Source organism: Anser brachyrhynchus, assembly GCF_964034855.1.
Source record: "Anser brachyrhynchus genome assembly, chromosome: 9".
Taxonomy (NCBI): Eukaryota; Metazoa; Chordata; class Aves; order Anseriformes; family Anatidae; genus Anser; species Anser brachyrhynchus.
In genome coordinates this window covers 23,268,043-23,294,554 of record NC_137703.1, presented here as the reverse complement: position 1 = coordinate 23,294,554, position 26,512 = coordinate 23,268,043, and the positions used below count along the sequence as shown (strand labels likewise).

The 26,512-nt window shown below is 41.6% G+C and overlaps 1 protein-coding gene across 1 annotated transcript in view; it reads left to right on the top strand.

Moving 5' to 3' along the window:
- The window catches only part of IRS1 (insulin receptor substrate 1), a 72,860-nt gene extending 47,030 nt beyond the window's left edge, over positions 1–25,830 (top strand). Inside the window, 1 exon segment of the mRNA XM_080604050.1 lies at positions 24,768–25,830. The gene's annotated coding sequence lies outside the window, so the exon portion shown is untranslated.
- The last annotated feature ends 682 nt before the right edge of the window (positions 25,831–26,512 follow it).

The window sequence follows — 26,512 nt, the reverse complement described above, 5'->3', positions numbered from 1 at the left end:
CTTTCCTGATAGTCCCCAGAGGAATTTGGAGCTGCTGGTTGTGTGGTCAAGACTGAGAGGCCGCAACACGTAGCACCATGCAGCTTAATGCTTCCAGCTATTTTCCCTTCAGTAGGCACTGCAACAACATTAATGTCTACTTTGTAAAATTTCTTACTACACAAATCCTTCCTTTTATTTATTTATTTTTTCTTTCCTGAATTTCTTGATGCTTCCCACGTTTGCTAGCGTTTAATTTGCTGTCTGGTCTGAAATCTCTTGCTCCGTCCATGGGCTGGTTTGCCATTTTCACCTGCTCGGGAGCCTGGGGGCCAGCTCCTGCTCCTTCAGAGAAACCCTCTGGCAGAGGAGGAGATGAAACGTACCTCCTGCTTCAGCTTCCAGCAGGGTAGCACTGCAGAGAGATCTCTTTCTTGTTCGGAGGCAGTAGGTTACTAATAGCAAAGTCACTTGATTTTCTTTCCATTTAGGAATGGAAGTGCTTTTTGTTTTGTTTTTAGCATCCAGATATTCGGAGACAGATGTGCGGAGGGGATGCCAGTGGTTTGTCCAGCAGAGCAGCAGGTGCCTGGCTGAGAAAAGCAGGGAAGGAAGAGCGACCTCCACCTCTCCATGCCCAGCCTCGCGGTGCCCACAGCCCCACGTTCTGCCCTGGGGGCTAGGAGAGGGCGTGCTGTCTGTCCTGTTTGCTGATAGGGTTCAAAAAGTTCTCTGCGTTTAGCATGGCTTTGCCACTATGATACCATAGCACAGCGTACTTCTGACTGGCTGGCTTGTAGGGAAACAGAAAGAAGCAAAAAAAAAAAAGACTTCTATTTAAGAGACAGCACGCAGAATCGTGAAGTTAGTGGAGTTCTTGGGGGGGGACGGGACACCATTTTCCATTAAATAGGATAGATCCTAGTTGTTACATGCAATGGATACACTTTTAAGATGAAAAACACAAAAAGAATGCGTTACTTATATTTGGTTGAAAGCAGACACCCAGCAAGTTACTGCTTCTTTGCTCGCATTGAGAGTGCACGCTTAGCTGCCAGGTTACCTAAATCTACTACTAGCTATGGCTAAGAACAGTAGCTTTCTCTTGTAAAGGCTGATCAACAGAGCCTGATGAAACTCTCAGTTTCAAAATGAGTGTTTTTTTTTTTTTTCTGTCTTAATTTTATTTATCTTATTTTTTTTTAATTTCCAGTGTTGTACTTATGCGACGTGACGTTTGTGTGCTGTCTTTTAGGGGACGGCTCCTGGCAGTGCTGCGCGTGATAGATGACAATTCCTATGGTGGTACAACAGCTAGTGCTCAGGAGGCAGCCAAGCCAAAATACTTGTTTTCTTAAGGTCTTGCATTAATCACAGATGTTCTTAAGGCTTTTGTTTACCATTGTTGGTCAATTATTTTTGTGTGATAAGCTGTCGCAACCCTCTAATTTGAGTAAGTTTTTGGTTCATTTCTGTCAGTATTGTGGTGATTCGGCTTTGTTCTAATACAGAATTCTTTAGCAGAAAAATCCTGCTTCGAGCTTCACTATGATAGTAAATTTTTTTTTCCTCTAATGTTATTTGGATTTTTCTTTAAATTTTAAAAGGTAGTTTTGAAGACTGTCTTCACAGTCACTTTTCATTGCAAAGTAGAAGTGAGGGCTGATGGCTGATGGATCTGAAAGTGCCTTAGGGACCTTGCTTTCTGGTCATTGTGCCAGACTGTTACCGGAGTTAGTGTTGCAGGAGATCTGATTTCCTCCATAGTAATGATCAAGTAGCTGCCTCCATGAACTGTCTGAAATGCTATGAACAATCCATCACAGTCTGGTATGTTATTTATATGTAAATGCAGGGAATTGTCTGTTGGTGTTATGGATACATGTAACAGCTAAACTTCAAAAAGATAAGAAGTGAATTGGACTTGAAAAGTCAAATCCAGGAAAAAAGTTAAGTAGGAAATAAAAGACAAAAAAGATAGATTAACCCCTCTCCACTGAGTTACAAGTACTGACGTTCCAATTAATTTATTCAATACATTTAAAAATATTTGGTGCACTTTGTTCCAAATACTGCTGACTCACATAATGCAGTAAGACCCGAAGTGTGTCATGTCCAAAGACAGTGCCACCTGTTGAGTGATCAGCAGTGCCTCCTGGCACATCCCAGTCCACGCAAGGCATGCTGATCTCCTGGGGATTGCTCAGTCTGTTTTCCATGCTCGGTTGAAGGTATTGGAATTGGGCAAGTAGTTTGTGAAACTCGGGCAGAATCAGTCCTCTGATTTTGAGGACTGTGGGTGAATGTTTGCCTGTTAAGGAAGAAATGAATGGAAGTGCACTGAAAAACATGTTACCCCATACTTCTATTTTTTTCTTCAAGCACCACCACTTTCATAGGTGGGAGAGCTAGCTGTAGACTAAACAAGGGCTGGTATTAATGCCAATAAACAGAGCTGCAGAGAATGTCCAAAAAATCCCTTTAAGATCAAAATTCAGGTCTTTAATTAATCTCAAAAGCCCTTTGGGTACTCTTCCCAAATCTGATCATGTGATAGGAAAAAAGACTGTTTGCTATCCTCATCCATCAGTCATGGAGGTGTGGTTATTCTTTTTTATTTTCTTTATTTTTAGAACATTCTAAAATTTTGCCTATGATTTCTGCCCTGCTTAATAACTCTTCTGTCTTTAGTAATCTTCCCACAATGATAGAAGTAGCTGTAGTGGTCTTGATTGATCTCAGTTGCCTTCCCTCTGGCTTCCAGACATTACTCAACTCAGCAGCCCGATTTGTTAACTTGCAACAGCCTCAAAATAATTCCAGTTCTGATGAAAACCAACATTACCGTTCCTGATGGGTAGTCAGATGCTTCGTCAGTGCTGAGGAATTCCAGAAGACCATCGTTGTAACTGAGTGGGCAGGAACGTGGTACAGGAACATCAGCATAGGTAAACATAAGTCTTCAAGCAGAAGTCTTTTTCCAGTAAGCAAAAAATGTGTCTAAACCATGCCTGTGTGATGCTGACCTCGGACCTGAGGGTCGTAACTTGTAAGAGGCCTTGTCGTTGTCACTCACAGCTCCCCTCTATCCTTGTTGCGAACGTGGAGCAGCAGCAGCCAGAAAACCACAGGCAGTGCTTTTTGGCATCATAAGAGAAAGGTACTGAGAATCAGAAAAAGGCGTCGTTTTGCCAATGTTTAAAACATCGGTGTGCCCGCGTGCTGAGCACTGGGCGCAGTTTTGGTGTCTGCATCTTAAGAAAGATGTAGTTTAGGGAAGGTAGAGAGAAAGGCAACTCAAGGTCAAAGGGATGGTATCGCTGCCCTGCGTGGAGCAGCAGTTTTTGTCATTTACAAGGCTCCAGTTAGGAGAGGAGAAGCTTACAGGGGCAAGGTGATAAAGATTTACAAAATCCTGAAGGTGGTGGGTAAGGTGAATGCAGAACTTGACAGAAATCCTGCAGTACCAGAATTACAGGACACTTGATGAAACTGGTTGAGAATCAGTTTAAAACAGATTAAAGAAAGTATTTGTTTACACAGCAGCTAGTGAATTTATGCAACTTGCAGCCAGAGGATGTTTTGAAAACAGGCAGTCAGAGCAGGTTCAAGACAGGGTCAGGAGAAGTCCTGGTCAGCAGGTAGTGGTTGCACAGACCATGGTTTGTAGGTTCTCTCGAAACAGCACCTTCTGCTGCCCTGCTGGAGATGCCTTCTGGGCAAGGGGAGCTGTGGGCCTGACCCAGCTGGGCACTTCTTACGCTGAGCTCTGCAGCTCTGTGGTATCTTTCTGTCATTCGCTCAAAATTATGTTCTCATTTGTAGCAGGGTTAGGTGGAGGCATGAAGGCTCCTCTCTTTTTTTTTTTCGTGTTCAGTGAGCTGTACCTCCCAGGGAGACTTTTGATCTACTTATTTAAATTTATCAGTATTGCAAGCTGACATGATTATTGCTTCATAGGAAACTGGAAAAAATTTCCTTCTTTCTAGCCAGGAAAAAAAGACTGGGAAGTCCATCTGGGAATGTGATTCATCTGGGTCACACTCATCATTTTCCTTTCGGATTGCAACGAGAGGTTCAGGACAGTGCCCAGCTAGAAGTGATAAGATTTTATTTAGATTTAGCTTCCTTTAGTGTTTGTGGTGGGGAGCAGGTACACTGTTGTTTATGCAACAAGACTCCAAACACCTTTTATCACTTGATCAGCACGACATGCTCCGCGGTGTTTGGTTATGTCCTGCTGCACTTTGAGAAATGTGAGTTCTTCAGCCTCTGCCTAAGTTGCCAGTGCTGCGTATTGATGCAAGTAGTTGGGTGGACCTTGCTCCTGAGGGGGAGTAAAACCTCAGTTAAAAGACATTGAATCTTAATCTGAAGAATGTGAGTAGCTCTTTTGTTAGAGTCTAAGAGAGTGTATTACACCATTTTCAAGTAAATGTGGTTTTGTAAAAATCTCTTAAAGTTAACTTCAGTGTGGCAGTGGCTTGTAGGGTGGTAACCACTAGTAACTGGAAGACAGTATGCCTAGTGCTGTTAGTGGTTTTCTTTGCTATATTTTTAGCATGAATCTGGGTGGAAATCTTCTAAAAGTCATATTAATGAGGAGAACTTGGAGTCTATGCATAATTTTAAGACTGGAGAGGTTGCAAGGCTAAAAACATCCAATTTGAACAAATGCTTATAGTGGCATAATAGGAAAAAGAGAAAAAATGGTGAGGACATTCCTTTCAAAGATATTTGTTTTAAACTTGACCTATTTTTAATCTGTTGTTCTGCAATGTATTTATTCTGCAGGAAAACTTTCTTAATAAAAGAGCTAGGTTATGTCCAAATCTGAACGTAGTCGGGCTTCACCTTAGTCTAGTGTCAAACTGCTCTAGCATTTGTCACTAAGAAGGCCGTGCTAGCAATAGTTGGTTATTCACGTGGATATATCCATCTGAATTTTTCTTGCTGGGGCATAGTTGTCTTGGAAGAATGCCGAGCATGAGCCCTGTGAGAGATTCTCTCGCTCTCTTCCTGCCCTCCCTGTCCCTTCTTCCTCTTTACACAACTCAGAAGTAAAATTTGATAGCTCAGAATGTAAATTAATCCTAAGTTATATGAAAGTCTTTCCTTGAAAGAGACCATAAATCTCATCTGTAGACGTTGACTTCTTAGAATACAGAAAAAGAGCCTCTGATTTATTTATTTATTTTTAATGCTGAGTGCAAGTGTGGAAAGTAAAGCCTGCTCAGTAACTTCAGAACTGAAGAACACCAAAAAAGGCTGCTTCTTCAGACCAGAGAATAATTTCTTAAATTATGAAATATGTACATGCAAATGTCGATATTTACTGCTCTGTGAACTGTTTTTAATATTTGCTGTTTGAAGCTGCTCTGTACCTTTTTTGGTTTGGTTTTGAGTATCTACTGTTTCCATCCAGTCCAATGAAAATGCTGTTAAATGTCGATGCTGTATTCACTGATGAAAATAGTGTTTTAATTTGCATTAAATGAGTATGATGAGCCTATCTAAAAGCCACTCTTGGTGGGTGGGGAGGAAGGCACTAAAAGAGTACGACCAGAGTGGTTGGTAACATGATGAGCACTGACATTGGAGACATGACCTTAGGAGGCTTAGGATTTCAGTTGGTTTGGTGCCAGCCATGGCATGCAACAGTGAAAAACAAGTGGATGGAGAAAGCCTCCTCTGCTTTTTGTCACCTTCTAGGATGCGCCTGCCTGAAAAACTCAGGAGAAATTCACTGTCCTGCTGCCTTACAGCGTTACTGCTCTGGTGGCTGGGGAGAATGGCAGTGAGGTAGATGGCTTTGTGCCTTCTTCCTGCTTCCTAGAAATAACCAGCTGTAAGGATGAAGGAAGTGTGGGGGGAAATTAAGTCCTTCTCAAACCTGGCCTTTTAAGGAAGGCCAAAGTATAACATAAAACACTGCTGGGATGCTTTTCTCATCCATTGGCAGCCCTACCACTCCTCCAAACGGTACACGGCTCCAGTTGGACCTAGGCGGGGACAGGGCCCACGTGAGCGCTGAGCACTGGCCCGACTCTGCTAGGTTTGGGGGCGACGCGGAGCCCCCCTTGCAGCACGGAGGTGTGCAGAGGGCCATCAGACCCTGTGTGTTGCATACCAGTGCTCAGGGATGAGTTTCAACACCTTTTCATCCAGGGGAGGAATAAAAAAAATGGCAGCTGAAAGCACATGTCTGAGTGCGCTTTTGAGGGAGAGAGGGTTTGACAAACGCAGCACAAAGAGAAGTGTAAGATGCTGAGATTCTCTCTGTGGCTAAGTAAAGCTGTAAACTGCATACCGAGAGTGATGAATTCAGAGCACTCGATATCCATTCAAGTGGCCTTGCTACTTAAAGCGTGGGCATTATTCTTCTGCAGATGGATGCTTACAGATAACGTTACAGCCTGCTCGCTGCTGAAGGGAGAGAGCTCTCAGCCTGTACAACTGGAGCAATTCTGTTTCTCTGTTTCTATGGAAGCTGTTTGTTGTGGTCTTCGTGGTGTGTTTTTTTTTTTTTTTCAACTATATTTGTAGAGCAGAAACTGAAATCCAATCCAACTTCCTAATATATGTGTATTCCTATTGGCAGTTGGATTTGAAGCTTTGCTTGGTTATTTAGCTGTGAGAGGTTGGCAGAAGCAGTCCAAAATACTCTTCTCTAATAATGAAGTAATTGACCATAACATAGCATGTCAGGGAGGGCTTCTTGGGCAGCTGCATCCTCCCAGCAGCTCGAGGCATAGGAGAGGCGGTGGAAGACATGCAGCTCCAAGCCGGCTGGGAAGTGGGGACAATCAGAGCTACTGTCCCCAGCTGCTGCTGCAGGCTGCAGGACATTACCACAGATAGAAAAGATGCAGCTTGGCTGGATCAAATACAAAAGGAGCTTGTTAGAAAGAGGAAAAAACATCTGATAAGTTGTCGAATAAGCTGTATCCAGAGTTCTGTTTGTACCTCTGGCTAGCGTGGGACTGGCAGCCTGTCTGTCACATTTGCCATTAGAATGGAAGAATTATTTTAACAAGAAGATTAAATACTGAAGGCTGCAAACCTCTGCCTGGACTCCTGTCCTCTCCCTGTCTCAGGTTCCTGGTGCTGCAGAACATCAGACCTTGCAGGATTCGATTCCCATGGCAGCCCTGTGAATCCCGCTGCCCCAGGCAGGAGTGACCCAGCCTGGCCGCAGGCAGAGGTGGCCGAAGCTATGAGCTGAGTGAGGTTTTGCCTTTGGTGTTTTGTACCCTTGAGTTTCTTGTGGAGCAGTACATAAAGTATCCATATAATCTCTTCAGCCTTTCTGCTCCCACAAATCACAGAGCGCTGCATGGTTGCCCTTTCCTGGCTGTTCTAAAACAACCTATTTATTATGAGAAGGGTGAAGTCGTGTTGTATGGTTTGAAAGGTAATTTCAGCACATCCGTGGAGGTTATCTCAATATGTGAGATTTGTGACTTTTTATATTTAGCCCAAACTGTCTGCTGTAAATGGCATTTAGACTGGTTATAAAAAGGTAGCTAGCTCACCATGACGTGCACTTGTATTTCATCGTACTTAAAAATACACATCTTTTTGTCCTCTCAAAATCTCTGCTCAGGGTAACATTTGTTGGCAGAACACGAATTTACTTCCTTCAGTTCCTTACTTGAGTAAGGATGAGATCAGGCTCCCTGTGCATCAGCTTTCTTGGCTGCACACTTGTCTTGATTCCCCCGATGGTGCTCAGCTTGCCTTCTAACTTTAGTTTCACGTAAACAGCCAGAAGTGAAACCCAGAGGTATTGGTTTTCATTGAAGCAGATAGGAAAGCTCCAGCAAATGTTGAAGCTCTTGAGACGCACACAACTGTGCTGCAGAGCACGCTGTTATGCTGGGCTGTGGCAGTGCGGTGACTTGGTGTAATCTTTTCCCCAGCTTATCTTATCGTCTAATTGTAGAAGAAAGCAGTGCAGTTACATAGTTGCTTGATTTTGGCTTTTTAGGAATAACGATGTATGACCATGATGTTCCGTATTGATAGTTGTTCTCGATGCCTTCTTGCACCCTTGGGGTGATACTGCAAGAGAAATTAAGTTGATGAATTCCTTCAAAACATTTGGTGAACGGTGTGAAAACAAAATACAGGGGAGGTCTGACATTTCAATGCTGTTGTTTTTTTTATCTGCAATAAATATTTGTCATTGACTTACAGCTCAGTTGCACTATCTAAAGGTTGGTTGTACTCCGTTTTGTAGCTGTGGAAAGACTGCCCCTAGAGCGGTGGTTCCCAGCCGATGTGCAGGGGCATGCAGGAGAGCTAGCAGGCTGTTAGATGCGCTTTGAAATGTGAGGCAATTATAACTGCCTCTCCGAACTGTTGTGTTTGGTTTATCAGCATGTTGATGGGCAGGGTATCGGCAGGCAGGTGGAGGTGTGTGGTGCAGCAGGGAAGGAGCAGGCGATGGGTGGGTGGAGCGGAGCGCCGGGAACCTGGGGGAGGGTTTGGCTGCGGGGGAGTCGGGACACATCGAGTACGAACCTAATGTTAGAGGAGTGTTTCTGTGAGCTCACCTTGTTTCTTCTTTGTGTACACGCTGGAGCTCTCGCCTGCTGCCCGCAGATGTTCCTGCGTTTGTGGTAACTAGCAAGATTGCGACCTCAGGGTTGTGTTAGTGACACCTCCGACACTCTTGCTTGTTTTGTTTGTTCTGTGTGGTTACTATAAACATCTTGCTACACGTGAAACAGAGCTAACCCCGTCTTTTCACTTGTTTAAAAAAATTTCCCTCACTTGGTGACCATTCAGTGATCAGAAAAACTGGTGCAGCAAGGACTTTGATTTGCTGCAGCTGCCGTGCAGAGGTTGGTATCCAGGGATGCTCAGCGGCTGCTGCGGCGTGCGCAGGCCTGGGGCTCGGTGCTTGCCCTGCGACTCGAACCAGTCAGGCACTTCTTCCAAAAAGAGGTAGGAATGGGATGACGGAAGAAAAACATAAAGCAGACCACTTGTTTTGCACTGTGTTTAGTTAATGGTCTTTCAAATTTGTAAACAGCATTTCTCGCAAACGATAATGTAACCAGCGATTTAGTAATCAGGCTGGGTGTTTGTGACTTCCCACCGCCCAGCCGATCGGTCTACAAGTGAAGTCAGCTGCAGGAGGAGCTGCGGGGTTTGGGGCAGGAGCACGGGCAGCTTCCGCGGCTGGAAAGGGGCCAGATGCAGCAACGTGCGGAGGGGCGGCTGGGCCCCGCTGAAACTCAATCCAGGGACAGATAAATTCTTCTCAAAGTCAAAGCAAGCAGTGCCTTCCTGCAGGTCTCCTGTCTTCTTCACAGCCCACGAGGTGGAAGGGTGAGCTGGTCTGTGTGTCAGCACATACTGCTGCTACCACAATATTTGGCCTTCACCGAAACAATGGCCACCAATGCAGAAAATATTTTATAGCTGTAGGAAGGCTGGGTGTTGTTTGGGAACCCAGCTTGGGTCATTTTGGTATTGTAGGTACCAGGGGCTCTTAAAAGCTTTTTTTTTTTTTCCCTTTTTTTTTTTTTCTGATAAGGGTTAAAATGACAGAAAGTGAACATCAGGTTATTTTCTCACACGAGCCTCTCTAGAATCTTTTTGTTGAGCTAAAATAAAAGCAATACTGACTAATTAAAATCAGCAAAACCACTAAAAACTTTGTTTGCAAGGGAGTTGCCAGCTGAACTGGTTACTGACAGTGCCTCATTTGTGACATGGTAGCCAAGCTATCGCTTGGCATCTGCTGCAGGTCTTTTGGGGATGTGCAGGAAAGGAGATGGTCATCTTGTGATCACTTCAGGTAGCTCTGTAAACAGCAAACTGATGTTCCTTGTGAAGTGGCTGAAAACTGGGTTGCGAGTTCTGTGCAGATGTGCGTGTGAGACTCTGCAGATACCTGCAGGTTTGCAACCATCTCTCATTCCCAAAAGCCTGAACCGGCTTCTTTTGGGTACTGCTGTAGTGCAGGTAACAGGGTTCTATTTGAATGCTGCTTCGCTGGAAATGAAGGCAAAAGGTAAGGTAGCCTGACGTTCATCACACATTTTGAAGCAACGTTGATGATCACACAATGTGCCACAGCTGCTAAGTTTAAAAGTGCTTTCAGTGTTTCTGTTTTCTCCCTCAGTTAGCCTGTAAGCCGCTTCAAACATGCGTCACAAGAGCTTTGAAAGCTTCTGGATCGTTTGTTTTGGGTTGGTTATTTTCTAGTGATGGATAAATCCGTGCACGTGGTTTTTACCTATAGCTAATACCAATGGCAAACACGGCACATACTGTAGACATTTGAAGGAAATCGTAAGAAAAATCTTCCTTTCTGCTAACCCATATCAGCAAAGTATGAGTGTCTGTATATTTTCAGTTACATATATCAATATATATTGATATATATATTCTATGTAATCAATCTCTCTGTACAGATGTATATTGAGAGAGACATAATAGCACAGTTTTGTGGCAAAGGAAGGCAAAGAGTAGGCACCCTCACATAAAAACACGTGTGTGTACCTAACAGCAGTCTCAGGGTTGCTGGGGAGGTGCTGAGGGTGACCTGTGCAGCAGAGCCAGGCGTGCCTTTTGTCCCTCCCCACCTCTCTGGCTGCTTCCCCCTTTGAAGCAGGGGAGCTCTCAGGCTGCAGCCTGGAGTTGGATTTGCGTAATATTGCAGGAAGTGCAGTGTTTTAAAACTACTGTTGTTGTTGTTTTGTCCTTCGTTTAGGCACAGCATGTTTTGATTTGCATGGACAATATTTTAAAGAGCGGATGCTTTAGAAATATAAACAATCAGGAAGGAGAAGGCAGCTGTTTTCTGTTACTATTTAATATTATGGACATCTATGGCCTCTAAGTAATGGGTACTTGTTTACATATTACAGAATATGGATTATAATGTTATAAACATATTGTTCATGGTTGCATGTTGGTTTCCTAAGTCAGAAGAAAGAAAAGCGACGCTGGCTTTCCCAAATCCTCGTGATGAGGCAATGAGTGCGGACGGAGGCAGCAGCTGGGCTGTTTGGGGCCGTCGCTCCGTGGCGCAGGTACCGGCCCCGCTGCATTGAAATCTGCTCATTGCTAGTAAGGAATTTGGTTTTCTTAGGGGTTGTTATAAATGAAGATTGTAGCACAGGTTTTTTTTGTAACCAGATCTGATTTGTAAACCGTTAAGTGAAGGGGAAGGTCATCTTCAAATCTTCTAAAGTAAAATGTCAGCAGACATCTGTGTTCTTATCTGGCTTAATCATTTTTTTCAATGGGAACTGTGGGGTGTTTCCAAAATCCTGTTCTCTTTTCTTGCATTTCCATTAATTTTGTGATCTGACTTTCAATGAAGCATAACTCTGCTTAGTGAAGTAATATTTTACATGTTTGAAGTGGCCAGTTCAACAGTGGAAATATACAGCTTTGAAATCCTGCACGTGTCTGAATACGTTACTATTTTTTGCTGTCCTAAGATTGCTCTGACTGAAAGAACAGCGCAAAAAAAAAAGTGTTGTTTACTTCATTCTTGAAAACTTAAGATGAGATATAATGTAGCAGCAAGTAATTGTCTGCACATGGAAAAGGACTTAAGAGGATGGAAGCATGTGTGGGCATACTCTTAAGCACACCTGGAAGATAGATGCCAAATAAAAACAGTAGCAAAGGAGTATTTATTTAATAAAAAGTTACATTTACAGTTATGCAAAGACTGTGCTAGCAATAATCTTGATTGTGTAAATTATCATAGAATCACAGAATGGGTTGGGTTGGAAGGGACCCTAAAGCCCACCCAGGGCCAGCCCCCTGCCCTGGGCAGGCACAACACCTGTCACGAGCTGTGAACATCTAATTTGCTAATATTTTTGACAACTTTCAGAGTTTAAGGATGAATTTTACCATGCTTTGTACCAGTGTCCCTCAGTCTAAATTTATTGGAAAGCTTTGTCTGGTCATCCTCAGGAGCATGGTTGGTGAGAACATTGTACCTTCCAGCAGTACTCTGAGAAGCTCTGATGTATTGCTGGTGTCGAACAGTGACCTTGAAGTTTGGAAGGAAGTCCTCTCTAAACTTCAGGTGCTGTATTTGTTTGAAAGCCATGCTTTGTTATGTCAATACTCAAATAACTGAGAATTGCAGAGTTGTATTTACAGTAGAACTTGTTACACCTTTCAGTTATTATTTCTGAAAGCTGTGGCTCCCACTATGCTGCACGTGCCAGCCTTCATGCTCCGCAGACCTTGATGCATCTTCTCCTACCAGCTGTGACTTGTAGCTAGAAGAGAATCACAGACAAAAAGAAAAGTTGGAAAGCTTGTTTCACCTTGCTGAAACACCAGGACACTGACCTATGGAAAGGAAAGTTTCCTGTGTTTGTATTTCATCTTGGTGTCTTTGTAGAACAAGATGTCTACAGATGCTGTAGGAGCTCTGACTTCTAATTGTCGTCGTTCTTAGTTGAAATTAAACATTTCATTAAGCATCCTACCTCGTTGGTAACTAGAAATGAAGCACGTTTGAGAAGTTGAAAGGAATGTTTTTAAGCAGATGATGATGCAGTTATTGGGATGGTGGATAAAATGTAATAGAAAGCTATCATTACCCATACAGGAAGTAGTTATCTGTAGAAAATAAGTGTTCCTTGCTTTTCCTCTCCTCCTTCCAAGAGAGTTCTTGTTTCTGAGAGCACTCGGAATTTGTGTTAGGCATCATAAATTGTGTCTAACAATAAAGGAAGTTTGTGGGTTTTGTTTTTCAGCTGAGACAGGGAGCTGACCTGGTTTTGAGGTTTTTTGGTTTTTCCAGAAATGAACCAAACTAATTATTTTCATGCAATTATAGCCTACTTTAGCTCATCTTTGTATATATGTATACTTGTAGGCAAGGGTCATTATACCCCCTTTAATTTGTATGATGCACGTGATAAGTAGCAATTCATGTTGCAGAAAAGTGTGATGCACGCTGTATACTGATGAAATTCTGAACTGCATGGTATATGTATTTTATATATGACATAGTTGCAAGGGTGTTTTCTTTGGTTTCCTATGTGATTTAAAAAGATGAAATGTCCTCTCAAAAAACCTTGCCAATAATATGAAAAATTGACTGTTACTGGAAAACAGATGGAAAAATAACATAGACTGGCATCTCTTCTGTTGTTGTGCTGGGCATGTGTTGTATGTTTTCTTCCCCCAAAGTCCATGAAAATCAAAGATAAAACTAGCATTTTTATTATAAAACTTAATTAAAGCTTTCATTTAAGAGAAATGGACCTAAAATTAGACTTAAATGATTTTTGATGCAGGCATGAATAGGCAGCTAGCAAGTAGAAGTCTAGATACTTTCTGCCATTCTTCATCTGTTCTCCTGGCTCTAGCAAGGACATCTGCAGTCCCTACCACTAGGTGTGCAGAGAGTTTCCAAGCATATGAAGATCTTAAAAAAACTGAATGCAGTAGTTTGTTGGGTAAGGAAAGGGATGCAGGGAGAATTTTAAAAAGATATATTCTGAAAGTGGAAAAGGTTTTGGAAGAGACAAGGAGAGAAACTCAGCTCAATGAGCTGGATAGTTCACTTAGAAAACCATTTCTTCAACTTGTTACATTCAAGCTTATTTATCAATCATATTATTTTTTTGCTTTTTTCTCTCAAGGTTGGAAGTATTTCAAATATGGTTATGTTGCCTGTATTAACAAAAATATTTTTATTTTCATTTTCCCTTGGATGATCAAAGAATTATTCCAGGGAATTTAATAGCTTTTTGGTGAGAATTTTTTATCTACCACTTCTCCATTGTCCCTGGCAGCACACTACCTTCATTTTTTGATACTAGTTGCATAAAGGATGTCTCATGAGCAACTTCGGGGGTATTCTAGTTCCTATCTTTTAGAAAGTTTTCTTAGAACATGCTTATTTGTTTTACTATCTGCTACTATTCCCTCAGGTATATGGATTTTCAGGATAGACACAGGTAGACAGGATCTTTGGAAGTGACTTCCCACGAGATACACTGAATGACATAGCTGCTTGGCTGTGGTCTTACTGTGGTTTGGGTTACCTTTACAACTAAGATCCAAGCTGCAAGAGTTTTTCTAAAAACTGCACTGTTGCTTGTTACAACCACCGATATTTTTGCTCTGTGTATCAGGGTGCCTCCATCTCAGGCATTCGTTGGGACTGCACTTGCTCCTTGAAGTATATTGCAGGCTTCTGGTTTTTAAAAGATATGATGAGGCTGAGCGGAACGTTACTTGCCTCGTTTGACCTCCCACATGTGATACACAAGCCGTGAAATCTCATGTAATATTTAAGAATTTAATACACTCTTTGTATAGCATAACAGTGACGGTAGTGACAAAACACTGCTCTGAGCAAAACTGCTTATACCAGCAGATGATCTGTGAGCAGTGGGACTAATGAGGCCCTACTTCCTATAGATTTCTCTTCCATTTATTATATGATGGGTCCTTTCCTGCCCCCAGCACACCTCTGCCCTCTTCTGCCAGACATGGTGCCAGGGTGGGTGCCGATCCCCTTGGTCTCCGCTGCCTGTTGAGCCACGCTGGCTGGAGCTGTGCCTCAGAAAAGGAGTCCTTTACTCAGCCGGAGATTTTTACAAAACATCAGGCAACTTGGTATATCTGAAATCTCATGTCCTTGCCAAAATTAAGTTGAATTTTATGTCCGGTTTAGGTGGTCAGCACTCTGTTCTATCAGTTGCATGAGCTCCATTTATTCAGGAAGCCAAACCAAAGAAACCAATGCAAGCTGAGGTTCCTTGAGTATGGCTGGACATACTTTCTTCTTTTGGCAACCAGCCATGCTGCTCATGCTGTCTCTATTTTTGTGCTAACTGCCTGTATTTCTGCTTCTCTCCAGGTGAATGTCTTTGCCCCTTAACTGGCTTGTTTAGCTGCCATTTGGGCAATCTGCTGAGCAATTGCCCTGAAGGAAAAGAAAAAGTTTGTGTGCCTAGAAATGCTCTTTTCAGGCTATTTTAATCAATGGATTTTTTGAGGTATGGCTGAACGTTAACAAAGATTTCAGTAGTGGGATACACAGTTGTTACGACACCTGATGGCAAAAGGAAGCATAGGGTAATGTCAAACTCTGGAATTTGTCTTGAGGACCTTTACTTTTATATGGCAAAGTTTATCCTTATTCCTAACCTTCCTTGCCTCTTTTAGCACATTTCAATATTTGACTTACTAAGGGATAAAAGTAGGACTAGTTCTGGACATCAAGGAACCTGTGCTACTTCATCAGCTCCAATTTGAACGAATAAGACTCGTAGTTTCAGTCAGCACTTGTCAGATAGTATTTCATGAAACCCTTCCTGAAACTGTTATTGATGCTCGACCAGTATAACATTAAATTTCTTACTGTTTCAGGAGAAGTTCTCTTCTATATAAAACGTGTTTTGAGTAACATTTCGTATTAAGTGAATACAAAAGAGTGATTAATGTAGTTTATTTTTTGTGGGGGTTTAGCTGTAGCATCGAGTGTACCTGTAGCCACTGAGACTGTCAGCAGCCCAAGATAGTTAAAAGCTCCTCTCTTGGTTAAAAAGACTGGGTGGTAGATGGTGTAAGTTCATGTCCTAGGTTGTAAGAACATGGAGAACTTTCTATTTTATGAGCTTGTATAGTGTAGTCATACTATGTCATAAAGCTGATTTTATATATATATTGTCAAGGTTAATGTTTAGTGGATGTTTTTAATCATTGATTAACCAAGACGTCTTAATGATGTTTTAATAAGATGTAATATCATGTACAGATCCTTTTGTGTGTATGCTAAGCCTTTAATCCGTATTACTATATGCTTTTAATTTTCTGTTGACTTACTGTAATAGCTTCTACAGGGTTATCCGTAATACTGGATGTGACAACTGATGGAAGATTTATGTGTCACAATAACACGGTACCTATCATCTGGCAAGATACTTGCTCGTACTGTTGTGAACAACTTCCATTATGTGGGGAAATTTTCTCCTTGGCATGCTTTGAAAAAGTTAAAGAATTACTGAATTAAAATGCCTGGCTGCAAGTTCTGCGATGAGAACAACTTTTACCTACTTTGACTTTTGCTTGTGAAACCATACAGTCTAATAACGCTAGATTGGTGTTGAAATGAGGTTATTAATGTGAGTGTTGATCGGTTTCCCTTTTGAAATCATAGCAACTGAGCAAGTGAAGACTGGTCTGTTTAAGCCGTTCATATCTTTAAAATACAATATTGGCAGGCGTTCAGGCTTTTAGGATTTCACAGAGTGGAGCTCTAAAGAAACAGCAGTAAAGGACTTACTTGATTTCTCTGATCGGTGTTTGTCCTTTGGATTTTACTCACAGCTGTATCCAAATAGGTGCCTGGAGAGCCTGCCAGGTGCTGCTTCCTCTGCCCGTGGACTTCCAGCTTGAGGTAGCCCCTTATTTGGAATCCATTACGTTGCCTTTGTGCCCTATCATCACCCTCTGTTTACTCCTTTCTTGTTACCATGGTTTCTGAAAATAAGCTGGATGACAACTGTTTTGAAAACCTCATCTATATACAAACAACCATTTCAGTGTTCAAATGGTACAGAGGGTAGCTGAGCCACGAGCTACCTCAGACCTCACTGAAGTGCTCAGCATTATTTTTAAGGTTAATCCCATCGCAGCCCAGAATATGTTCATCACAAAATCAGTGCGAGTAGAAGGGTGGAACTCATGTTCTATGAATAAAAAAAAACATTCTTATGTTGGAATTTTGTTTCCTTTTCCAATTAAATTTTTTATTTTATTTTTATTATTTTTTATTTTTATTTGCATGTAAAGTTTTCTTAATTTTACAAATCTGATCTAATGTAGAATAATGCTTGGCAATATATAGTCAGGAAAATCTCAAATGCTATGTCATTTTTTAAGCACTGATAACTTTGTCCCAGCCCTGTGCATATGCGTTCTTGTTGTTTAAGACCATGTAGTATGAATAGGGTAGAACTGGCAGGTGCCTTGGATTTCAGTTGTCGGCTTAAGTGCCAAAGGATTCTGAACACCAGGTTTGAAGTTCTGAGAAGGGGAAAATACTGCATGGATGCACCATTACAGCCGTGTGTGGCAGTGAGAGAGGAGGTAGGTCTCTGGCGACTCTAGCCTGATCTAACCAGAAGGCTGCCCTCGTGCTGTCCTGAAGCTCGGGTTTGTTGTATATGTGCCGTTCACCTGGCAAGATGAAGCCATCAAGTCCACAGATGGCAGCTATTTGTGATCCAGTTGTCACCAGCACTGCTGGAAACATCTTAGGGCTGGAAACAGGGGTGGTGAGCAGCTGATGGAGGGGGAGCAGGGGTCCCACGGCCTCCCGAGCACGGCTGCGCCCGCTCACGAGGCACTGGGGAGGTCAGCTCAGATGAGTACAGATTACTATGGTTAAATCATCTTCTAGTGCAGCTTCAAGTTATAACAAACTTGACTGGGGCTTTTTGTCACTTACGGAAGGCCTTCTCCTTGTCTTTTAACAAAGCACTACCTCTATTTGTTTTTAACTGCTATTTGTTACAGCTTTTGTATTAAGTCACGGCAAATGGTGTCAAAATAACGTGTGCTTTGCATCTACTTTAGCTTTCTGAACTTCTTGTTACATTTTTTCTACTTCATCACATTTCATTTCTGCAAATCCCCTCCTGTGCTCTCTTGGCTTGTTTTTGAGAATGTGTTTTCCAGCACCTCCTTATTATCATTATTATCCTTTTTGATATTTAATGTGCTGTTGTTGGGAATTGAGGAAGTGTTTCATCCAAAATCACTGCTGAACTTCCTTCCCACACTGCTGCCAGAACTGCTGCAGACTAGCTACTTAATTTGCACTGGCAAAATTTCAAAGGGAAGGTCAGCTGGCCAGGTTATCCCCCACGGGGCTTCTGTATGTCTTCCTTTTAAATGCCATTTTTCTTCCATCTTGTTCCCCTTACTGTCCATTGGGAGGAAATGGCTCCGGCTAAGCCGAATGGTGCAAAACCTTGCTTTAAGGTGGAACTCTTCCAATTTAGTGTGTGTCACAAAAATAATTTCAAGGTAGATGGGACTAATTATGCAAGGTCTTGTTGTTACTTTATTTTTTTTAATAAGATAGGGTGAGAAAAGCAGGAAGGAGAAGTGACAATGCTGGCTGCAGGAATGGGGAAATAGACCACAGCGCAGAAAGGCAAGTGAAATACAAGTTCACAGGAAGATAACGAACAGGATTCTGTGGCTGAGTTGTATTCTAATGCTCTGGAAGCTACACGGGGTGTTAGGAGTTGCTCAGCTCTACTGCTGATGTAATTTCTTTGATACAGTATGAGCACAGTTTCCATGCACTCAAGTTGGTCAAATTTAATTGTGTGTATTTAAATTGGTAGCAAGTTGAGGGTGTGTGAGTGCATCTAAAAGTGCATTGATCATCTGCTTCCCCATAGGGATGGAGCAGTTGTAATGGTTCCCAGGGTTGCTGAGTTTTACTGAATTCCAAATTACCATAAAAGTAATAGTAAAATAAAAAATCTCCACTAAGAAAGCTCCTTTGAGAAACAAAGTGCAGAATGAAGATGTGTTTTTGAATGCTACTTGTTAACGTGGTTGATATATAGTTATATTTTTTAATAAAGATAAACACTGAGCAGTGGTTTTCTCTTTCAAGGATACAGCCATAAACACTGCACTAGTAACATTATTATTTTCAGTCCTGAAACAGAAGGAATTTCTCTGTGTAAGCTGGGCTCAGGCTTGAGGTGATTACTCAGCCTGGACTATTAGCAAAGGAAGGGGGAAGATCCAGACCTTCTGTCCTTAGAAAATTGGAAGAAAAAACATGATAATCCCACTTACAATGTAGCACTTTTTCATGAGAGATACTTATTTCATGTTTTCCATTTAATCATAAAGAAGAAAAAAAAACCAACCTGAATCTAGGGCTGCATCTGTTTGGTTTGTAACTTGTAACTGCTGGGCGGTCCTCTTGTGTTAATGCTCAGCTGCATCACAGCAAGGAAAGTTGCAGCATTTATTTATTGAACAGAGTCTATTGATAGAATTAAAGGTCTTTCTTTTTAAACCCAGTCGTATCTTGTTTCTTTCAAGAAAAACAAAAACTCAATACATTTTTTCCCCATAATTGAAAAGATATTTAATCAGAAATTCAATTAAATCAGTTTTGTTCAACCTTATAACTGCTGCTGATTTGGCATAATAGAGCAGGGGATGCATTAAACAGTTTTTCTGTGGTGAATTACTATTTCCAGTATCTACATACCAGGGCAGACAGCTGGCTTGTTTCCTGCTCCTTACAGGTGGAAAAGGACAAATCTGACCTCTAATGATGTCACTCTCTCCTGTGCTAGATGTTCGCTGGCAGTCGGTCCTTGGTTTCCTGCTTGTGGCAGCAGCCTTTCTTGCTGTCTTCACTGAAGACTTTAGTTTTGTCTTGAGTGAGTGTAAGTCAGGTTGACGTGCTGTGAAGTTGAAATTAGATGTACAAGCTCTTTGCTGGGCAGAAGCTCGCCCAAAGAATGTTCGTGGCTTAGTTGGTGTTTTCCCATTACACTCACAACACAGGAAACAGGAGTATGAGCTTCAGAAGTGTGAGAATGTCGTTCTGTTCTTCATCTTATTTTAAAAGTCATTTAGTTTTGTTTATTCCTGCCACCTCTTTCTGGGTTATAGAGAAGACACTTCCCTTGTGGGGAAGATGGCTTTTTCCCCATGTTATACGTGATAGGTGTAAATTTTGTCTGAGTTCATAGCAGAAAGACTGTACAACCTATTGTCTTGAGGTGCCTCCATCAGTAAATGATCACCTATATGAAGAAGAAAAAGAGGATGAAAACACCAAATCCAATTACTCAGTCTGGTAGGAAAGGACTTGGTGAAACCAAATCATCAGTAATTCCCTATTTATGATGTTCACAAGAAAGCTGAGGCATTTTGGGGTACAATGAAGAAAAGCTTGTCTAGGCTTATTAAATGTAGATTATAGCCTGTCAAGTTAAATAGCAATGTTGTAATTACCTTGTTTAGTTCTATTTTGAATTCCTTTTGTTAGTACTCAGACTGCAATTAACATACTAGAGCAACCATTGTTTCTTCTTGCATTCCTTTACTCTTTCAAGGTCTGTGTGAGATTGGGAAAATTGTACCGTATGTATGCATCTCTTTGAAAAGAAGTTATTTGAGCTAGTTTAAGTTTTGGTTGATGTTTTTAATTTATCCGAATGGGATACTTCCCATATCTGTGTGCACGTTAGTAATGCCAAGAAAAACGTAAACAGACACGACTTATGATCATGAGTGTGGCGAACACAAAGACATGGACAAATTCAGCTTTTAAGTAGACCTGTGCCAGTTCATTATAATTAGATGATGGCTCATGCAAAAGTCACCGAGAGCTGTAACCGAGTTTTTCAACACTATTTAACACGTTTACCTTGTGTCAGGCTTCTAAAGACACTTCGTTACCTGGGCAGATCACAGGTGCCCAGGTCAGGTGCTGACTGGGGCTTGTGAAGTTCTGCACAAGTCTTCTGGTGTATTTTCATGATGGCTATCTATTTAATTTCGACCTTTTGTTCACGACCTTTTTATTTTTGTATTAGGTAGATGGGTTCATTATGTACTAAAGCCCTCTTTAACCTATACAGAATAAGATGCATTGTACAATCCCAAAGTAAACAACAAATGCATTTGTTCCTTGCTCGTTGTTTCAAATAAGATGCTGGTGGGACAGCAACAGTTTTGGAGAATATGTTTGGTTTAGCAAGGCTGATAGCAGGATTGGGACATGATCTTCCTGCAGCAGATGTAGAAAAATCTACTGTTTCTTCAGACAGGGGTGATCTTTTAATTCCCCTGGCTCTGTTGCCTTTAGGGATACCTTCAGAGCTGTTTCCTGTTGCTGTCAGCATTTTGTCCCACGGATGTCCAGCTGTCACAGGGTACTGAGCAGCTCGGGTGTTTGGGAGCTGTGCTTTGCCCCAGTATGTTCATCCCTGATGAAGTAGTTGCATTTATTTGCCACGTTGATCACAGAACTTCTACAGCTACTGCACATTATCTTCTTTTGCAATGGAATGACCCCGTGGAAGGACATTTCTATCGGTGTTTTTGGGGTAGGACACACTGTTGGCCCTTAGTAATACACAGAAGCTTTAACTGAAGTCTTTTACTTGAGGATCACTTGAGTTTTTGCATTTGTTGAAACGTTTGGTCTTTGGGTACCTTTTAACAAGGGTGGATTGTAAGGAGGGAGTAAGGAGTGCACTGTGAGTATATTTTAACAGTGCACCTACTTTATGTATGAAAATTCAGTTAACTTCAGGAAAGATATATTGGTAAATTGTCTAGACACTCTGCTCTTTGAGAATTTGAACTTTAGGTATGCCTCGCCAGCTCCCCCATAATGGAAATAAAATGCGGTATCGACTTATTTTTAGTTACTGGAATTAAGAATGGGCCTTGTGCTGTAATAGGAACTCCAGTTGGTTGTGTTGTATCCTGCCTGGACTAATAGATTGGAGCTGAAATTGCTGCCAGCTGGAACGTGCGTTAGTGTTATCTGCGTGTGTGTTGTAACAGATGTTGAGCAGAGACTACTTGTCAGAGGTACCTTATAGTAACTTTTAAAGATGCTTGTTTGTTTCAGTACATTTTTCTTGCATCACTAATCTTTTCCATAAAGTCAACCACAAAGTGCATTATTGGGGACTCCAGCTAAAGCTTGTGGTGAATAGGAAATAGATTAAACACAGGTTTTCCCTTCTCTGTGCTTGCCAATGGTGATGTCAGTGGTTTTAATGATCCTTACCTCAGCTCACTGTAGTCGTTGTGCTCTCTATTAAAACACTTGTCTTCCGCACTGTTTTCATATGTTGTTAAGGAAATGCTGATGGCTGTTGATAAGAAACAATGGGGTATCCAGCTGATGACTTCAGCGCCGTAGAAGGTGCTTTCTCCTTGAAACATACTGTAATCGTTCACTGAGGAGAGATTATGCCAAAAAATTAAGCACTATTCCTTTGAGTCTAACAAAGAGCATTTGTACTCTAAAAGTGAGGACGGGGCTTTTTGCTAGAAGTTGTGCACAAGTGAGAATTCCCTGGATCAAAGCCCTACAGGTTGGCAGTTTCCAGTGACCCATCACTCTCAGAAGGGCTGCTTTCTGGGCGTTTGGGGCATTTAGACAAATCGTGGTAGTAGCAGGCGTTGTTGTTCTCGGGGGCACAGTTCGTGTTTTGGGAAAGAGATTCATAAAAGGAATTGGGGAGTTGAAAGCAAATCATTGCAATCAGTAGTCTCAGAGGGTCCATAACATAGTGTCTCATTTTTTCCCTCACAAAATCAGAAGAAAATTTCTCCTTCTCCAGCATAACTTGTTTTTCTGAAATCGTAGAAAATGTGTAGCAGGTTTTAAACACGTGCATTACCACCCCAAGAACTGGAATAGCTTTGGATAGTTTTTTGTTTGTTTGTTTAATTAAAGTTCTAAAGGTGGTGGGGGTTCTGGTTAGGCCAAAACAATGAGTAGTTTTTAAATGGACTTCTAGACCTTGGAAAGCAGTGGGAATTCTTTAAAACAACTTCTAGAGAGTACTCCTTAATGATGCTAGTTCTTCTTACAAGATCACTGACACTTGTGGACTGGAATATCATTACTGACTAAAACAACTGATGGAGACTGAGTTTTGATCTGGTAATACTTTCCAGTTAAGTTGCAATAGTTTCTTTTTCCTGCTTGATACTTCACCAACAACAACCAACATATTTTGTTGAGGGGGTGACAAGTAGGTTTCCATGTTGTACTGAAGATACCAGATGGAGGTGCAATAACGAGCTTGAAGACAGGGTCTGTGCCCTTGTCACACCTGCAGCTGAAGTTTGGATGAAACACAGCGCATTCCTGTTCACACCCTGCGTGACTCTGTTTCGTCATCCCAAGTCTCAAACTCCCAGATATTTCAGCCTGCTGGGTTTTGTTTTGTTTTGGTTTTTTTCTATTCCTTTGACATGTGCTCAGGACTTCAATATGCGAGTGTCTGGGTTGCTGTAACTGTGATTATCCTCAGTACTATTTTGTTAGTGAACTCCTCTAGGAAGTGTTTTCTTTTTCGGATAGACTTGTTATTCTTTCTTCCTTTGCTTTTCTGACTTCTCAATCCACCAATGCTACTCACTTGCCTGTGAGTAGCACTTGGACTACATTGACTGAAAGGGTGAGGAATTGAATTGGATAAACCATTTTGTTTTCTAGATTATATATTTCAGTTGAGATTACCTGAATGCTAGTTAAGAGATGCGATAGTTAATCGTGACACTGCAAGTTATTGCTTATATATTTAAAATTCCTTTAATACAATAAGCTCCAATGAGGTGAGCACCTGTCTCCTTTGTCTTGCCCTGTCCATGCAGGGTCAGGCTGGGGCCCTGCTGGTGGTCACTAAACTCTTCCTGCAGCCCTGCTGGGCCCCAGCTGGGTGTGAAACGCACACTTCCATGCTCACATCACTCCTCAATTTAATTTAAATCATTTCTTCTTTGTCGTTAGTCTTTATTAATGCAGTATGGCATTACTGGCTAATTTTAGGTGCAGCATAGCTGAAAGCTGCAAGGCTCTGCGAAGCTGTATATAGATATCCTGGTAGGAACATTCCAGTAGATCGCAACATGAGTGCAGAAGAAAGTTGAAAGTAAATAAGAGATCTGTGAGATAATTCTTTGGGGAGTTTTCACAGCATACCACACATCACTTGCAAGGATAGGCTTTCCTTTCACTTGAAGGACCACACAAAGTAAATTCTGTTTCTTGGGCAATTAAAGAATATAGGACAGGAGGTCTTTTCAGTTTTATACTTCAACGTGTCTATGGGAAGCCTTTATTTGTACTGAGGAAAATACGCTATTTACATATCTTTTCAGGAGCATAGTTAATATTAAATATAGAAATAGACACACGTTTATGTAAAATCTGAGTCTTGCTTCATCAGTTTCTATGTGAAACTCCCCAAATGTAAATGGTGGCAGTCCTCTAACCCCAGCTCAAACAAAAATAGTATTCATTTCATGGGGGTGTTACTCAGGCCCCAGTGGGTACGGCTCCGTATGGCTGCAGGCGAGGAGGGACGGTCTGGGCTTGTGCATGCTGCGGTCTGAGGGCTGGGAGGGGGCTGGCTGCTGATGGGGGCTGTGGGGTGCCCCCCGTGCGACTCCAGCCCTGGTTCCTCCAGCAGGGGAACCGCGTCCTGCCAGGGGCTGAAGGGTCTGCCCTGGGGTTCCCAGCGGGATGCGAGACGGAAGGGCACAGAGAGCCCCGCTCCATCGTGTGGATGCAAAACGTGGCATTTGTGGGTGGCCAGGAAGCCCTACAAGGAGGCCCAGATCTTGTAGTGGGTAAAAATGCCAGCAGCAGGCTAAAGGTTTGAGGTTTTCTTTTTTTTTTTTTTATCACAGAAGTTTGTCAGGGTTAATCATTATAGACACTTAAATTGTTTCTGCTTAGGTGAATCTCTTGCAAATTCTACGTGTATTTCTGACTGCTTGGAATTTTATCGCCAACATCTGTTTGAAATGCTTTTGGGGATTCAGATGCTCCAGTACAGTTCAAATGTGAATGCCATCATTTATCAAGGTGCTAACGTTTTCAGTTGGGATGATAATGCTTTAAACAAAACAGACAAAAAAACAAAACAAAACAAAAACACAACAATGGAGAATGGCACTGGTAGTGTGGTGATTGCAGCAACATTTTTTAAGTGCCCATGATGCTAATTTTCTTTCTCTTTCCATTTCAGATTGATGACCTATACAACCTCAGCAAATCCTTCTTTTAACTCATGGGTATCAAGACTCTAAATGTTTCATGTTATCACAACTAGGACCTCACCTCCTCCTCCTCCTCTTCCTCTGTAAATGGGTACGATGCATCCAGTTCAGTTTGTTTACTTTACACAAACCTCAGGAGTTAGTTGACTGAGCTGCACATCCTGTGTTGTGCCAAGCAGAAGCACTGTGACACCTGGACAATGAGTCTCTCTTACTTCATCCTCTACCATAAGGACTTAGCTGGCCACAATGAACTGATGTGCCCACCACTATGTCATGGTGAGAATGGGTATTTTACTAGCACATTTACACAACTTCATTTGCTGCTGAAAACCTGTATGACAAATCATCATTGTAAATTATTACATACAAAACTTAATGTTGGTTGAAGAGTATTAAATATTTAACATAGGTTTTGATTTATACATGTACTTTTTTAATTAAAATGTAACTTTTCCTACAGCACATCTTTTTTGATGTGGAACTGAGGTATACTATATTCTGTTGTAAACAGAGTGGGAAACCTGCTTAAAACAAGGCTTCTAAGAATAGAGTTAGGGTACTATTCTTGTTTTAAGATTGTAATTCAGAAAATAATATAATACGAGTCATTGGTCCCTGGGCCTTGATTGTACAGTCATATTTACTGATACTATCAGTTGTAAGATAACCCTGATGTTGAGTTGAGTTCTTTCCAAAAGAAAAGTAATTTTGTACTCCTTGTAAAATAATAGTCTGTATTAACTACAATGAAGACAAAATTTACTGTACATGGTATTTACAAGTGTCAACTTGAATTCATCAATTGCACAGGAACTGACAAAAAAATCAGAAAAAAAAAGAAATCAAAGTCTTCCATTGTATATATTGTAAAGGAAAGAAAAAAAAAACAACCAACAGAAAACCACAAAACAAAATGAACACAAAAAAAGGGTGAACTTTTCAAATTAACTCTTTCCCTGGAATGAAAATGTGGGTGTTTGTAAATTCTGGAAATCTCTTTCTATATGTAATAAACTAGATACTGTTTTATCTGCTGTAGTTTGTTTGTTTGTTTGTTTTTCTTGGTGAGCTGTCTCACATGTTTCGGATTGTCCCACCAGCCTTCTTTGATGTTGCCACTGTGTTTTTAAGAACAGCTGTGGATCACCACAGTTTAAGAATAAAAAAAAGTATATTGTAATTAGGTGTAGCAGGGAGTACGCTTCCTTGAATATTTCACTAAAATTCTTATTTCAGTTTTCTGGGGAATCTTCAGGATACAGTCCTCCTTCCACTTAAGTCGGTAGGAGAATTCGCAGCAAGTGAAACCACTGGAAGCCACAGCAAGACTTCAGCATGAGATTTTTGCAGAACAGCCCAGATGATTGTCTGGAATTCGGTGCAAGAGGAAGAATGAGGAAGAATTCTTCTGCGACTTCTCCTGTGCTTTACTCTGGGTCCATGCATATGAAATTCTTTTGTGTGTAGCATTTGCAGAGCCGTAATTCTTCTGGGGACTGGAGAAATGTTGAGATCCTGGATCTCAAAGCAAAATGTTGTTGAAGTGATAACTGAACATGAAGCCATGTCAGGTCCCTGTTGGTCGTCCCTCTTGCTTCTGCAAAGCAACCCTATGGACCAGGGCATGTTCAACAGGATTTTTATTACCACAAAAAGTCAGGCACTCAATGCACCAGCCCCCTCTGCACGATGGCTGTCAAATCCTCAAAAA